The 16,554-nt window shown below is 54.2% G+C and overlaps 1 protein-coding gene across 3 annotated transcripts in view; it reads right to left on the reverse strand.

The window, feature by feature from the left end:
- The window catches only part of LOC111151236 (musashi RNA binding protein 2), a 385,145-nt gene that overhangs the window by 9,527 nt on the left and 359,064 nt on the right, over positions 1-16,554 (reverse strand). The gene's annotated exons all lie outside the window — the stretch shown is intronic.

Raw genomic sequence — 16,554 nt, forward strand, 5'->3', positions numbered from 1 at the left:
AACTCTGGGAGTGTCTTGCCCCAAGACCTGAAAACTGGATGATTACTGATTCAGAGGAAGGAACTGTTTACAAAATCCTTTCTAGTTGAGCTCAGCCCACGTATCCGGGACAAGCCGGGGCTCCGCCAAGTCTCAGCTATTAGACCGTGGTCTTGGTTTGGTGGGTCTCACATGTCACCAAAGGGCAGGGCCAGCCTTCAAGACAACTGCAGTCATCTACTTTGTGAATGATACGCCGCTGCCAGGTTTCATCTGGGACGGGAAAACCTGATGGCCCCTAGCACATGTCCGGGGTGTGGGCTGCTGAAGACATGGCACCGGGAACGGTGGGCCCGTCCTCGCCCAGTCCAGCTGACGGTACTGTGCTGCCGAAACAGAGCTCATGACACAGGGCACTTTAGGGCCAACGAGAAGGGAGTCTGGGCTGTCTGTTGTCAGGGCTCCCATTCCCAACCCCCAGCTCCCGGCAGATAGGAGGGCCGGGAACAGAAGTCCCTGTGATATTCTTTGAAGGCAGGCCTGTGTTCATTCATCACACTGGATTTTACGGGTTTTTTTTGTTTTAAAGAATGTAAAGAAACTGAAAAGGGATTGAGTAGAGGGGCTATGTTGACAGGCTGATGCCAGAGGAAAAAAAGAGGTCAAGGTCATCACCCCTCCAACTCTTCCCTCTACCTCCACCTTGTCCCTATCATGCTTCTATCTGCCTTCATTAAAAACTCCACAGCAGGGGCAACCGTGGTGGCTCGGTGGGTTAAACGTCTGACTCTTGATTTCAGCTCAGGTCAGGATCTCAGGGTTGTGAGAGCCAGCTCTGTGTCCAGCTCCGTGCTCAGTGGGGAGTCTGCTTCTCTCCTTCTTTCCCTCTCCCTCTGCCCCCACACCCCGACTCATGCATGCTCTCACTCTAAAAACAAATAAATCTTAAAAAAAAAAAAACAACAAGACTCTCCGACAACACTGGGTGCCCAGTGATGCTGGGTCCGTAATGCCAACTGGCTATCAACAGTGCAGACTTTCACGGGTCCCTCTTCACAGCCAGCCACTTGCTCCTTGCTCATGGGCTCTGAAGAATGGCAGCTGGGCAGCCAAGGCCTTCCTGGGAACAGAGTTGAGGACCCCGCTCTGATTCTCTGTGCCCTCTGAAAGTAGGGCCCACTATAAATCAATGCAGATGGTCAAATGCGAAAGGTCAGCACGGAAAGATAACCCTGTTCCTGCTCACGGAAGGAGAAATCCTCAGCTGTGAATTATTACAGCATGTCTCCAGCAGAGCAAGGAGGAATTACATGCCTGCAGTCTGCCTGGCCACTAGGTTCCAGGGATCCTGGCTCTAACCTTCCTTCTAGAGCTTAGCGTGAAGGTGGGAGACCTAGAGAGGACCAGCAATTACATCCAACCTGGGAAAACGGTATGACAGAGTAAATTAAGAGTCAAATCAGCTCAGGGACCCAGATGCAGGGACAATCAATTTAATATTATATAGATAGATAGATATCTATGTATATATATCTGCTGAAATTCAGGCCATTCCAGAAGAGTGAGGGAAGGAACACTTCAAACCTAGGAGAGGATTAAGAGAGTAATGCAATGACATTTCCTTTTCCCTGTCTCCATACACAAACCGAATGTATTACAGAGGTACGAACTCAGTCCGACAGCAACAAGTCTGGACAAATCCAGGGATGCCGGGCTCATCTTAAATACTGCACAGGACATGTGGACAGTGTCTGCTCGTGCACGGGGCTGACGGGAAAGTCAGTGTCACAAACACTCCGGATGTCATTTACAGCGGTGCTACGGTCTTGTAAGATTGCAGTTTCTGCTTATTCTCTCAAAACCTAACCCGCTTCGCACCGCTGTGCGGCTGGTGCTGACGTCTGCAGGTTGCCGAGGGCCTATCTTAAATAGGGAACGCACGGGCTGCAGAACCAAGGACTTGGGACTAACGATTACGTGGAATGATGGTCGAAGCTTCTGGTCAAATCACGCCCCTCTGCAGAGCCAACTTCACTACTGGCTGCTCAGCAGCCCTCCCATCACGTGTTAGAGGGGAACTTGGGAGATGTGTGCTACCACGCAGATCAGTGTGAGGCGAAAGCCCCAAACACCCAGAATGAACGTGCCTGAGGAAAGCTTTGTGGCTAGGACGATATTATGTGGAGATACCATCTCAATGGAAAATAAATAGCTTGTTCTCTATCTTGATGCTCTTTTGTTATCAGCCCTGATTTGGGTCTGTGGATGTGTCTCCTCCTCACAGAGGACCAGGCTGGGGTTGGTGGGGAAGGGGGGCAATGAGGATGGGGTGAGTGGTTAGCTGCCACCAGCTTATGGGGTAAATTCTGGAGATGGATTAGCCCTGAGTGGGCCTCCGGCTGGTGGCCAAAGAAACCGGGCTTTGTTGTGAGGGGAAAGAAGGAACTTTCTGGAGTCACTGTCAGGTTCCCATTTCTCCCAGACCCCAAGGGTACTGAGGGACAGCCCTCGTTTGCATGTGTCTGAGGGAGGGGGGGCGCCCGGGAAAGGAAGGGCCATGATGTGAGGCACTGGGGCTTGTCTGGCACAGGCTGAGCCAAATGGAACTGTCTGTGGGGCTCTAACAGCCTCACCAGCTCAAGGGACCTCAGCAGGCTGCCCGGCTCCGGCAGCGTCTCTTAGTTTAACCCCGAGAACGCCCCTTGCTTCGTTTTGATCTGGGGACTGCCTGTGTCCCTAAGGCCCATCCAGTTCTATCTTGTCAAAAAAGAAACAGGTCTGGCTTTTCCCCCTGGGAATCCAGCCACCCCCTGTGCTGCTGGGCTGTGTGCGCTTACTCGCTCTTTCCCAGCTTGCCTGCCCTCAGCCACAGGCCTCGGGTCCGAGCCTGCATCTTGTGAGTGACCCCCCCAACTGCAGCCTCGCTGTGCACTCCCCGCACTACGTCCTGTCAAAAGAAAGCATCATGAAGTCCAAGGCCAGCACTGCGTACCTGTAGTGTTCGCAGTCATGAGGAAAAAGCGCTGAAAGAATCTGGTAATCCCCTGTCCCAGTCGGGGAAGGTGGAGCGGGGGAAGCCTCCTACTACTGTGGGCAGAATAGGGTCTGGAGGTGAGAGGCATGAAGTTCTAGAAGCTGTGGCTTCTAAAGGTGCCAGGCCGGCAAGGGAACTAATATGGACTGAGCACCTACTGTGTGGGTGTTCAATGCCATCTTTTTTCACGATCCTGACAACCTGGGCGATGGGTCCTATCACCGTGGGTTACAGATGAGGAAACTGAGGGCTATAGCAGGGAGGGAACGGGTCTCAGGAGTGTCTCTGACCAGACGGAACCCAGCGCTCGCTTGGACATTAAGGCAACTCCCAGCTGCTCTCCAAACAGAATCCCGCTGCTCGGCTGTCCTTCCCTGCATCATAGTCTGACAGAACACCTTAGGTTTATCTCGATCTTTCTTTGCTTCAGACAGGTCACAAGGACAAGACACCAAACCTCCCCTGCTGGAGTGCCAGCTCCCGAAGACATGGGCTCTGTTGCCCTTTCCACCCTGGAAGCTCCCTGGTGGTGGCGTCTCCCCCATAAGGCTGGGACTCCTGGGGTTGGGCTACGCTGGCCACAGGAGATAAGGGACAGCGTCTCTCCCGAAGGACTAGACCGCCCTCCTCTGTGCCACATCCCAGAACAAGCCTGGGTGGAACAAAGCAGGCAGGCAGGATGGCTGCGGTCAGGGTGGGGAGGAGAGGGCGCTGCCAGACAGAAAGGAAGCCCTCCCGTACGTGCGCCCACAGAGGGACTCCTCTAGAATGTGTGCCCAGAGGCCTGGTCTCAGGCCCGAAAGAGCACTGTGTTCTGTTGAGGGCCGTCCTGTGGGGAGCTGGACTGCCCTAGGACCATCAGTATTTACTGCCCCATCCCGCTGCATGGAAACTCACTGCTCTGGGCTTCACAACCAGGGGGGACGGGTTGGGGGGGGCCCAAGGGGCAGCCCCTCGAGGACCTGGACGAAAGGCTTTCTACTCAAGCAGCCTGTCTTTAATGATTATAAAGGCACAGGAGTTTAATCCATTTTTGATGTAAGCACTAATAGCTCTGTGTCCTTGAAGTTCAAAGCGGGCGCATACATGTCACTAATTAGCCAAGCACAGAGCCATTCAGCTCCCTCTCATGTTTCTAATTAGGTCTTTAATAACAAACAAACTCCGACCTTACCAAGAGGCCCCCATTCATCAGACAGTCGAGGAGGGCGACTGCTTCCATGTTTACGGCTGCTTCGGGCCGTTGGTTCTACATGAACATGCTCTTAATCTCAGCCGGGACAGGCCTGTCCTCGAATCCATCTGTGAGGACAAAGACCCCTTCAGCCTGCCCTGGAGGGATGGACTTCCTGGCCCTGCTGGGAGGACCCGTTGCGGGCAGGACAGCCAGCTGCGGGCTGAGAACCCAGGCCAGCTCTCCTGGTCACCAGAGGAGGTGGGGGTGAGCTAGCTGGCTGGGCTCTATGTACACGCTGCGAGGTAGGGACACTGGTGACAAAGTCACAGAGCTGGTGCAAGGCTCTACATCTGGCAGGAAGCCGATGGTACCTGAGTCCACGGTTACATGATGGACTTGACCAAGGGAGCTGTCACTACTACTGGGGCCTGGGGCTCACCCGGGTGGTAGATTCTGAGCTGATGGGTCTGTAGTGCGGCCTGGATACCAGGAATTTAAAAAACTCTCCAAGGAGTGAGCTGTTGGTGACTCCAACAAGCAGCAAAGCTCCCGAACCACCGTGTTGGCCCCGGTCTCTCAGATCTGCTCACCGGCAGTAACTATCAACAGGTCCGCCTTTATTAATAAATACCACCCAGACAGCCAAACCCTAAATGTTTAATCGGCCACACCCGAGGATGGAAATTTGACCCCAGTTTCTTTCAGTGATACCCTAGCTTCTGGAAACATTTCTGTCCCTCTCACTGCCTCCATGCATGGAAAAAAAAAAATGCAGCACTGACTGGTTTTGAACACATTCTCATCACTTGGAAGCCCCTGGCGTTCTCTCCAGTCACTCTTCTTAGCTCTTAAGGCACTTTCACTATCACCTGCTGACCCCCCCCATGACAAGGGATCGAGAGCTGTGGAAACAGCATCCACCTCGAGCTACAGAGCTGAAAGGTCCTTAAGCACCCTCCAGTCTGAAGCTCTGAAATCACCCAGCCTGCTGAGTGTTGGAACCAGACCGGAATTGAGTCTTTCTGATTCCCCACTCCTTCATGCACTCATCCTCTTTAAAAAAAATTGTTTAGGGCGCCTGGGTGGCTCAGTGGGTTGAGCCTCTGCCTTTGGCTCAGGTCATGATCTCAGGGTCCTGGGATCGAGTCCCTCATCGGGCTCTCTGCTCGGCAGGGACCCTGCTTCCTCCTCTCTCTCTCTCTGCCTGCCTCTCTGCCTACTTGTGATCTCTGTCAAATAAATAAATAAAATCTTTAAAAAAAATTGTTTATCATCTTTTCTTATCTGATTAATCCCCAAGGCAACCTTGCCCCCTAGGAAGGTGAGAGAGATAGAAGGGAAGCCTCAGAGCTGTTTCTGTCCCAAGGTCAGAACACTGACAGCTGTTGGGGCCAGTCCCCGAACCCAGTGTAACCCTCCAGCGAGTCATATCCAAGCCAGGTCGTTGGGAAGACGCTGAGATCTCAGGGGCTGCCTCCGTGGAAGGTTTCGGAACTGAAGACTACTGGGTCCAGAACAGTCTGGACCCAGAAAAGTCAAACAGTGATCTTCCCACATCGGTCCAGGTCTTCCGGTTTGGCTGCCGTGCTGTGACCTTTCCTGGAGGCTGGGTCGACACCGCCAGACCCTTCCACCTGGGTCGGTGCCTAACTGAAGCCTGACTCCAGGGCCTCCTGGGTCCCACGTGTCTGTAAGACTCTGCCTCTCTTTCCCCCAAGGCCTGAAAAGCCAACCGTCTGGCAGGTTACAGTCAGAAACGACTTCCAGAAAGAGAGAAGAAAGTGGGGCTGCGCAGCCTTTGCCTCCCACAGTGCTCTGCCACAGGCGCACAGGTCTGCACTGATTGCTTACCACAGACCTGGACAGATCGTTTTATTAATATTAATAAGTAACCAGGAACAAAGGGCCCCTTTATTTTTAGCTTTCTCTAATTGCGTAGTAATTACTCATCTACAAAACAAATGAGCCCCTGCTCGCGGTTGCCATAGTACCGGGAGCCCAGCCTCCCTGAAGGACGATTGGCCAAGGGTCCCGCTGCTCCCGCCTCCTGCCCCGCCCCTCCGCGGCCATTGGTCCAAAGCAAAGCCCCAGCAACTGGACGGCCAATCCGCTCCCAGCCCCGGGGCTAGGCTGGGCTTCCCAGCGACCTTCCAGATTCAGTCCTCATGGCTCACAGGAAGGGATGTTGACTCATCCCTAAGGGGAAAGGGAGCGGGTCTGTCTTGCCCAGAGAGGCCCTCCCTTGCTCCATCTTCTAGTTTCTTTTGGGCAGTGGCTAACGTCCTCCAGTCCTGTATTAGCTAAAGGCTCCTTTCAACTAATAATAACCTTCAGGCTGGCTCCTTTACCCGACCACGCCTCCTCTGGGGCTCCTTTGTCTGCCTGTGGTCTGAAAAGGATTCAGGGACTGAAAGCCAGATCAAAAATGTCAGCCAAAGCCAGACAGCACCATGACCTTAAGTTTGCAACAGCAGAAGCAGGTGCAAAATGTGCATATAATGCTTCCTGAGGCCTCTTGTAAATGGTTTTGGCTTCTCTCTTCCCCAGAGGATAGGAGAATTAAGTCGATGGGCTGCTATGGTTTGCCCTTGAGTGTGTGTTAAAAATGCAGACCTCTGCTCACAAATCGGAAGGGCTGGCACCACAGAGCTTCCACTGACATGGCTGAGAGCACAGATGCAATGAGACAGACCCAGGTTCTGGTCTTGTCTCTACTACCTCTGACAAGCTATCCAAGCCACAGTTTTAAGATTTTAAAAAATGGGAATGGGAATGATAGTACACTCTTCATAGGATTAGGAGAATTAGATGGGGTAAGGCAGGTGGGCTGAGCACAGCACTTGGCTCACTCATAATGCAGAAGTTATTACAAACATATTACTTGTATCATCATCATGTATTAAAATTGGCTGGGAAGTGTCTCTAGCATTCTATCAACCACTTGCAAGCTATCTTTCCCTTCTGGGACCTTGCAGGTGGGTGTGAATGTTGAGATAATGGCTGGAACCCTCCTATTCATGCCACAGACTGGATTTCACTGTGGCTCCCCCATCCTGACAGATCTAATTCCAAAAGCCAATCACAGCTTTTCAAAAGCATTATTTGCCCACCTCCTGTTCTGCAGGATTCCAAGCTGGCAAGGGGAGACCTTTTTATTAATATTTATAATAAGCATCCAGGAACAAAGGGCCCCTTTATTTTCTGCTTTCTCCGATTGCAAAATAATTAGTCATCTACACTAAGAATGAGGCTTACTTTGCCTCCTGGAGTTTGGATGGTTTATATTGTTGGAGAAGGCGGGCACCACTCGGAGATATATGCAAAACATGTTCCATAGAGTCAGAATCCCGCCTTTCATCCAGAAGACCTCACCAGTCACGAAGGAGACCGAGGACAGGGTGTTGTGTTGAGGAGGGACACCTGGGTAGGGTTAATCAGGTGTGGCTTCCTGGCAGTCTGAAACAATTTGAATGAGGGAGCAAAGACAAGGACAGAGGGAGGTAGACTGGCAGTGGCTGCCATGAGGGCCCAGGAGTGGGGACCAACAGCCCCAGGTAGGGAATGAATAACAATTTGTTGGCAAAAGGGAAGGAGAGTCACAGAAAACTAAGGTGGAGCCCTGTGAGGGAATGCCCTCTCGTGTCAGCCCTGCTCCTTGTTCCAGGTCATGAAGCCAACCCCAGCCCCAGGACTTAGGGAGGGGTCCAGCTCTGTTCTGTGGGACCGTTGCCAGGCTGATCTTCCTTAGCTAGTTTCGTCCTTACCAAGCTCCACTGCCATGAGGCATATGGATCTTTCCCACCAACATGACCATAGGGATCAGGTTTTCAAGGTCCCTGAGAATCCAGCCTGCCTTGACCTCATCAAGCCTCTACCCCCACTGCCAACCAGACAGACTCCCACTGTTGCCCCAGCACGGATGCTCATCCCCTGCCAACCTTTCACCCAAGTCCTCTCGCCTGCAATGCCCTCTCATCTCCCACCGCAAATCCCACAGGGCCCAGCTGTGTCCAGCCTCCCGTCTGAGCCTCCCTGGCTGCTGCGTGCTCTCTGATCAGTGGCCGTGCATTCTCACTGAAGACCGGCTCTTCTATCAGTTGTGTGCTGTGTCCTCCCCCCAAAGACTGGGAGCTTGTGGAAGGCAAGGACTGCGCCCTGAAATTCTGTGTCCCACCCCCGACCCCAGCACGATGCTGAGCCCAGAGTTCATCAGCTAATGGGTAAGAGCGAAAGGCATGAAGCCACTTTTCCTAGGCAGTGACAGGCAAACATTTATGGCACGTCTACTCTGCATACTCTGTCACTTGTCCTCCTGCTTTCAGTCCCACCTCCCTAGTCCACCCTGCTGTCAAGACTTGGCTAACATACAAATCTGAGGTCACTTCCCAGGTTCAGGCCTCTCTCAGGCTCCCAGCTGCCTGCGTGAAAGCAGCAGCTTCACCTGCAGCCGCCCCCCACCCTGGGCCCCCTATCCGCCCCCAGTGCATTTTACTCTCCCGCTGCTGCGAACCGTTTGCAGGGCCTCAGAGTCACTCCTCTGTTTTGGGTTCTGGGGGCTTTGCACATGCCTTTCCCTCTGGTTCTTGGGGAACTCCTATTTGTCCTTTAAAAGTGGAAAGAGTCACTCCCCTGTGAAACGTTCCCTGACTTCCCAGACGAAGCCAACTACATCCTCCTCTGTGCCTTTCTGTGACTGGACGTTTGCCATCATACCAGAAGTACCCGTTAGCCTCCACACTAGGCTGGGAGACGCTTGAGCGCAGGGACTGTGCTCTGGATTCATCTAGGAGATTCCAGGGCTGTGGTGGGCTTCGTGCTTGCCCACCCAGCAGCATTCTCCCTTCCCCTCTTTTATCTGCACCCAGACTGTCCTTTGGAAATCCATCCTTCTCCTGCTAGTCGGCTCAGAGAGGGCTGGATCCCTCCCTCAGTGACTGGTTCTCACAAACCAGGCCTTAGCCAAGCAGCACAAAGCTCGGGACTTCTGCTAAAATTGAGGACCATCTGATGACCCCCTCTTCCTCTAGGCAGGTTGGCATGAAGCAGGAGACTGTTGTGACCATTTTGCTACTGTAGGAAAGCCAACATCAAGACAATATGGAAGCAAAGAGGAGTACAAAGCCAAGGGAACCGCAGAGAAAGAGCCCAGTAGTCTGACACACGAAGCCGGTTCTTCCACGGAGCTCCCGGGATGTTGGCCAGTAAGTCCCCCATGACATTCAACCATGCTGAGTTGGGTTTTCTGATCCAGCCCAAAGCACCCTGACTCAAGCCTAGCACAGTGCCTGCCACAAGTACTAATTAACTACTGTTGTTATCCACTTACTACCTATCTGCTGAACTAAATTCCGTGGTAGATGCGCCCTGCACCCAGTTCTGAAATCTACATCTGAGAGACAGACCTGTGAGATCTATGGGCCTGAGTCCTTGGCTGACACAGGGTGGGCCCCCAGGCTCCTGGGCTCTTCCAGCACACCCCACATGTTGGGGGCATCTGGGTAGCAGGTGACCTTTTCACGAACAAACACGGTTTCTCTGCAGGGCTATTAAAGGAGGCCAGAGACCTGGGTTCAAGGTCAGGGTTCTTCATCCTTGACCAAAGCCTTGCTCCCCGCATAACCAGCTGGGTGACTCTGGGTAAGTCATGCAACCATTCTGCAGATCTGCTTTCTCTTCAAAACCAAACACACAACACCAGGCCAAAAACCTCTGCCTTCCTGCCTGTCTCCTGGGCTAGCTGGGGTCAGAGACGTGGTCAGCTGACCTCTGCAGAAACGTAAGGAGTCACGACACACCGAGACCCGTGCTCCTTTGATGACTCTCACCACCATGTGGGTTCACCAGCTTTTGGGGCTCCCTGCACCCTCAAGTGGCCCGACCCAGCCCAGGGTGCCAGGAGGGGCTCCCTTTGCTCTTACGGGGTGTCCAAGGACAGCACCACACTTTCCACCTTCCTCTAGATGGCAGGGCCTGGGATCCTGAGCCAGCGGGAGAGGGCTAAGCTCAGCGGGAGGTGGTGTCTCCTCCGAAAAGAATTCCATGGATTTAAAAGACCCTTAACATCCCCCCACTCCACTCACTTTAGGATTAACTTCTACTGAGGTTTGGGCTTCAAGGCCAGTCACTAATTGCACTAGAGCTGATTTATCAAGTGCACGGTGTTTCTATTACAAAATTATTGATCCCAGCCGATGTATTTTATCCTCAACAGGGTTGGTCCAAAAGCCCTTGGAAAATGAACGAAGCAGAGGTCAGCCATGGGCAGCTCCACACATTATTATAAATTCACTGGATCTACTGAAATCCAAGGCAGGTCTCTTGGTGGCAAAAGACTTGGCCCTCCCAGAAACGAAGATTTTAGTGACAAACTGAGAAACGAGCTGCCCATCCCCAGGACACGAGGCAGTGGACTGAGAGGTAAGCCTGGCTGGCTGCGGGGATCTGCCCTCCCTCTGGGCTGCCATGCTGGCTCTGTGCCGCAGCCACAGATGGGGGCTCTTTCCCAGCGAGATGCGTCCCCATGACCCTACCCCCAGTTGGGCCATCCTGGGGCCGCCATCCCCCGAGAATGCTTGCTGCTAGCACAAAGAAGAGACGACTGCCCTACAGCTCCGCTTCCTGCACATCGGAGCCTGCTGATGGAGAAGCAGAAAAGCCAGCTTCAGAAAGGGAGGCAGCACATGGATCCATTTTCCTTTTTACGTGAAGCTGGCAGTGTGAGAAGCAATGCGTCATGGGAAATAGGGATTCTCAGCAGGAGGGATCTGGATTCTCAGACCACTGGAGGCAAACACGTTTGCCTTTATATTCCTTGGCACCTGGCACAGAGCAGACCTTCAACGCCTGCTTGTTGAAAGCAATATCCAGGAACCCTAAACCGTATGCCACAAAGGATGCTAGTAATTTCCGGATCCCTCCGGCAGCTGGAGGAGTGTGTGCGGGACGCTGTTGTTCATGTCCCTTGGACCCCAGCACACGTAAGGTGGAAGGTGTCATGGGGAACATGGAAAACACCCAGGAGGGGAGGGGTGGGATGGGCAGGCCTGCTTCATGCGCACCTGCATCTACTCTCCTTTACGGTTCAAGTTCAACTGTTTCCTTTCCCTCATGAGTTGAATTTTACTTTTGTTCGTTGTACCTACTGGAACCGAAATGGTTAGGATGTTTAGTCACAGCGTAGCAAAGCCATTCTCCGAGCAGAGCCAGACCCCGGATGTAGGCCAATAAGGGGGATTTTCGCTCTCTCTGCCTTCTGTCCCACCATGCTTCCTGCTCAGCAGCCTGAGTCAGTAGGCAGCTTTGGCAGCCCTGGAAGCCTACTGCTTCCAGACATTTCCCTCTGCCTCCCCCCCCCCCCCCCCCCCCCCCGCCCCTGCAGGACGGCTCTTCCCAGATTTCCCTTCCTGGGCTTTGGGGGCCTCCTTCTGTCCAGTGGCTGACTGGCCCGCTCACTTGCCATCCTTGCTCATGCTGACGCAGCCACTGACCTCTCGCCACCATTCCATTGTCACCTCACACTCTTCTGGGAACGCCACGGACGCTGTGACGTCCTGGGCTTCAGTCTCCCACAACAGATAACTTATCCCCTGAAGGCTCGTGTCCTCCTGGTGTCCTCCTGTGGCTTTAGGTCAGAGCCACCAATTAGCCTGACTGAAGAGCAGGTCCCAGGCAGCAACTACTATTTCACAGCCCACCAATTTGTGAAGATTGGGGCCATGTCCAAAAGCTCGGAGAGACCTCTGGTACTCTGGTATGGCTTGTCCCCACAAATGCAGGGGAGACGGTGTGTCCAGGGACACGGACTGCCCATGCCCCTGAGCCGAGGGCAGAGCTGCTGGACTGGAGAATCTTCCTGGCGAGGTGGAGGGAAACTGCAGCCTTCTCTCTGAATGTCACGGGTTCCTCTTCCCTCTCGTTCCCCCCCCCCCCCCCCACGGAGCTGTGCTGATAACCTCCACACTAGAAAGGCTGTCACTCTGACGCCACTTGCCCCCCTCCCACCCCCACCCGTTCCTTGGAGGGCACACATAAAGGCTTCTCCTTCATCTTCACCAACCATAAGAACAGATGCTAACCTTCGCCAGGACCCAACGCATTCCCTGTCTGCAGACCCAGGATTGTAAGATCAGAATCCCATTCCCTACCACGTCTCACTTCCTCTCCGCCTTGGGGACCAGACCATGCAGACAGGACCGCCACATGGACCTGTTCCCCTCAACAGGCTGGACGTGAGCTGGCAAAGGACCCAAGGCATTGAGGGCCTGGACGAGCCTTGCCGGTGGGCCTTGACAAAGAAGAGAAGACCTGCTCTGGTCAAGAACCCTACGAGGAAGATGAGAACAAGGATGAACGGTCAGACTCCTTCCGATCCCAGTTCTGTTCACAGACACGGTCGCCAGCGAGCTCAGTGAGGAAGGCTAGAGCTGGGGGTGGTGGCCCAGTGCTGGACTGGGGGAGCAGGGAGCGTGAGGGGAGGTGGTGGTGGCTGATGGCGAGAACATGGATCCAAGCCCTTTGGCAACATTGAAAATATGGAGCCCCCTGTCTTCCTGGTCCCCCGCGCTGTCCTGCCGGCAGCTGTGCTGGGCCGGGCTGTCAGAGACCCTGTAATATCAACTCAACAATGCATGTTCTAGGGCTACGGCTAATACCAGGACATCTACTACAGTGCATGCATTTAGTTCAGTCCCACAGAGACATACACTCTAAGAACAGGCAGGGGAGGTGTGAAATGTTTTACTGGACAACAGGTGTTTTGGAGTCGTGACTAATAAAAAAAAAAATCAAAAACGAAAGTGTACAAAAAAAAGACATTTCTCGAGAGTTGGATATGAGTTTGTTTCTTGAACTGTTTTCATCTGAACAAGCAAAAACATGCAAACCAGCTGGTACTAACAGGAAGCTGGACACTGAGAGAGGATTAATAGGTGTGGACAAACCTTCCCGCTGAGCGTGCTCAGAAGAGTGTTTGAGAGGAGGTGTGCAGATCCTAGTGTAAGAGAGGCGGGAAAGTATGCCTCAGAGACACTCTCTCACCGCAGCCCCAACCAAGCAAGAGAAAAGACAACAGAAACATGACTCTCGCACTCACCACCACCGTCAGGAGCTCATGTTACTAGACTGGAATAAAGCTGGCAAGTATAAAGTACAGTAAGGGGTCCTGGCTGGGGCCGGAGACGGGCTGGGGGGGCGGGCAGGGGGCTCAGAAGCTCTTCGACTGATACACAGACCCACCCCGTGATGTCACCCGGAAATAAAACAGCCTGAGCATCCAAACCACTCCCCTCACCTGTGTGTGTGTGTGTGTGTGTGTGTGTGTGTGTGTGTGTGTGTGTGTCGGGGGGTCGATGACTGAACTGGACTTAGGTTTGGGTAGGACGGGATGAGGCCATCAGAACTGAATGAGTACGATCAAAATAAACAAACAAACTCTCGACTGAGCACAAGAAAAGATGACGTTTCAGACTACCGGTGAAGGTAAAAGAAAAGTGACCACTGATAGTGAAGTCATCTAGGAGTCGGCAGGGACCTCACCTGGCGGGGGGTCTCCTGAGCCCTGCTCACCTCAGGTCCTGCGTGAATTAGGAAAAGGCAGGCAGGCTGGCCTCGAGGAGTCGGCTGAGGTGGGTGCAGAGCTCAAGGCCCCCCTGGACCTCCTACCCTGACACCATAGCCCTGACAGATACGAGTTGCCAACCTGAGCGAAATCCGAGTTGCTCCCCACCCCCACCACGGCCCTCAGCAGGTGCTTCTACCTCAGGAAGCTCCCCTGGTACATCAAAATATGGAAGCAGAAAAACAAAACAAAACAAAACAAAACTGTGGAGCTGGACAAAAACGAAAGGCCCTCCTTTCACAGGATGCCTGATCCCTAGACCAAGCCTGACAGGCAGCCCCTGGGGAGTGGAGGCCACGCTTCCTGCGGTTTGGAGTCCCCTGCTAGGTTCGGGGGAGTACCAAACTCAAGGTCGGTACTCCACAGACTCCCTGTACCAGCTTCTTCCTATAAGACGAAGTGCCTGGGCTTGTGATACCCTCCAACAGCCGAAGCTGGCTGCTTGGGGGGCGGAAGGAACACCCCTGTCCCCCGGGAAGGAGCTGGCACGGGAGGAGGGTGCGCAGGGTTGCAGGAGCAGGGGAAGGGAGAACCGGGCAGTCAGCCTTCAGCGATCACCTGCTGGCCCGGGCTGATGCACAAACGCAAACCAGTCTGTGCCGTCCCTCTCACGCGTTTGCCAAAATGCCACGGAGGGGCCACCACAACAGGTAAATAACTGGCCGTCTCACCAGGCTCGGAGTCCAGATTATGTTCTAGAGGGAGGGAGGGGACAGTCCTTACAGGCCAAAATGCGCTAAAAGAAAGACAGGCAGAGATCTTCTTTCCCCAACCTTGTAACCCTGCTCCAGGTCCAAAACCTGGGATGGGGGTGAGGGGCTGAGCTACCCTGTCTATACAGAGGCAGGTGTCTTCCAGCCCACGCGATGTTCTGACCTTGGCAGGCATAGTCTATTTGTCGCCCTGCGGCTCACCCCAAGCCCCTGACCCCCAGGCAGTACTGCCGGGTGCCTGTGGCCTCCTGGCCAAGCCTGCACCCTTGGGGCCAGGCACCTCGGAGTTGAGGATTTACTCCTTGCACTAACCTAGTCTGGTGTGGGGCAGGTGGTCTGGGAGCACGCTCCTGAATAGAATTCACTAACAGTGCAGCGATGAGCATGGCTGACCTCGAATGGCCCCTGGGAGACTTGGCTCCGGATGGAAATGGCTACAAATAAAACACCACTGATCCTGGAAAAAAAAGTGTGGTTGGAGATGGCTCTGGAGTTTGGGGTTAGGAATTGGGGAGGGATGGGTGGGACTCCCGCCTGGCTCTGGAGGGTCCGTGAGAGGGTGGGGGTGGCGGAGGGGGGCACAGGCCACAGGGAGACCGCTCTCAGACTTGCGAAGAACCCCATGCTGCCCTTTAAACTTGCCATGAAGTCAAGGAGAATGGGGGTGGGGAGAGAGGCAGGGTTAATTTCGGGTTAAAGTTTAGTTTCATAATCCAAGTTATAATAAGAAAGAAACTGAACGGAGAAAACAACCAACACTCAAAAATCTCGAGTTTTCTTTTTGTCGTCCCCCCCACCAGGCACAGGTAGGACAGAGGCTTGTTTGTAACGATACCAAAAAGCACTCAAGTTAAAAAAACCAAACAGAACAGGGAGACACCAGGCAGCGGCGCGCCTGCCCCCAGGGCAGGGGCACCAGGGGACACTGGCCAGAGGGCAGGTGGGGGCTGCTGGAGGCTGAGCGGGTGCCCAGCTCTCTGGCTAATTGGCCTTCAGCAGCCCCCAGCGAGCTCCTGGCCCCTCCAAACAAATCCCCAGTGGGTGATTCCAGGGAGTGGCTCCTTTGTAGCTCAAGGCAGCGCCAGTTTGCATGGAACGGATTTTTACTGATGTTTCTAAAGGGCCTCACTGTGCCAGTCTCTTACCACTGAGGGTTTGGGTTTTGGCATTTGCCCTCCGGGCTTTGAATGCCCCATTTCCTGGTACCCCACCAGTGCCTCCCTTCCCCCACCCTCCTCAGAGCCCTGTCCCTAACTGCTCCCTGGGGTGCTCTGCTGCCCTGTCCCAGGGACATGGTGGGGAGAGTCTTGGAGGAGCAGGGGCCCCTCCGCGGCTGGGGCGCAGATTCCAGGCGGCCTCCCGGGGAGCCCAGCACACAACGGCAGCCCAGCTTGCTTAGCCAAGGCGGGGAGCATCTGGGGGGGGAGGGACAGAGGCTGCTCTGGGGCCCGCGTTGTGGACATACGAGCTCCAGCCAGACCCACAGGGCTGCTGGGAAAACGCTCCCACCTCACTTGAGGGGCGCTAGACCTCCTAAGAGGCTGGGTTTAGAGACCAAAAGGACCAGGGCAGTTTTGTGGGAGAGGAAAAACCCCAGTTCCCTTGGCAGGTGGAGTCCAGGACCTCTCCAGTCTCTGCTCTGAGGAGAGCCTGGGAGGCAACAAGGGCTTCAAGAAATCACTCCCTTTCACAGAGGTCGGGACTGGCCCTACTTCTGGCCTCCGGGCACCAGGGTCTGAGCTGAATCAGCAAGGCCACCTGCCAGGTGCAGCAGGGCCCTGGAGGCCAGGAGCCTCCCTTGCACAACCCGGATCTTCTCTGGCTAGGTCAGAGGCCCAAGGAAGGGAGCCTCATGAAGCAGTGAAAGCCAACGAGGGAAATGCTGCGGGTGCCTGAAGCCGGCTGTTGGGTGAGGGGGTCGTCCAAAGTCAAAACCAAGGTCACTGCTCTGTTTTCGAGGAGAGAGTAAGACTCTACCTTTGGTTTGCAGTCCTGCGACTGATCCGCACTGGGAGCTGCCCCGGGGTGGCAGGGC

Source organism: Enhydra lutris, unplaced genomic scaffold (genome assembly GCF_002288905.1).
Source record: "Enhydra lutris kenyoni isolate GAN:26980312 unplaced genomic scaffold, ASM228890v2 scaffoldscaffold26, whole genome shotgun sequence".
In the NCBI taxonomy this organism is placed as follows: domain Eukaryota; kingdom Metazoa; phylum Chordata; class Mammalia; order Carnivora; family Mustelidae; genus Enhydra; species Enhydra lutris.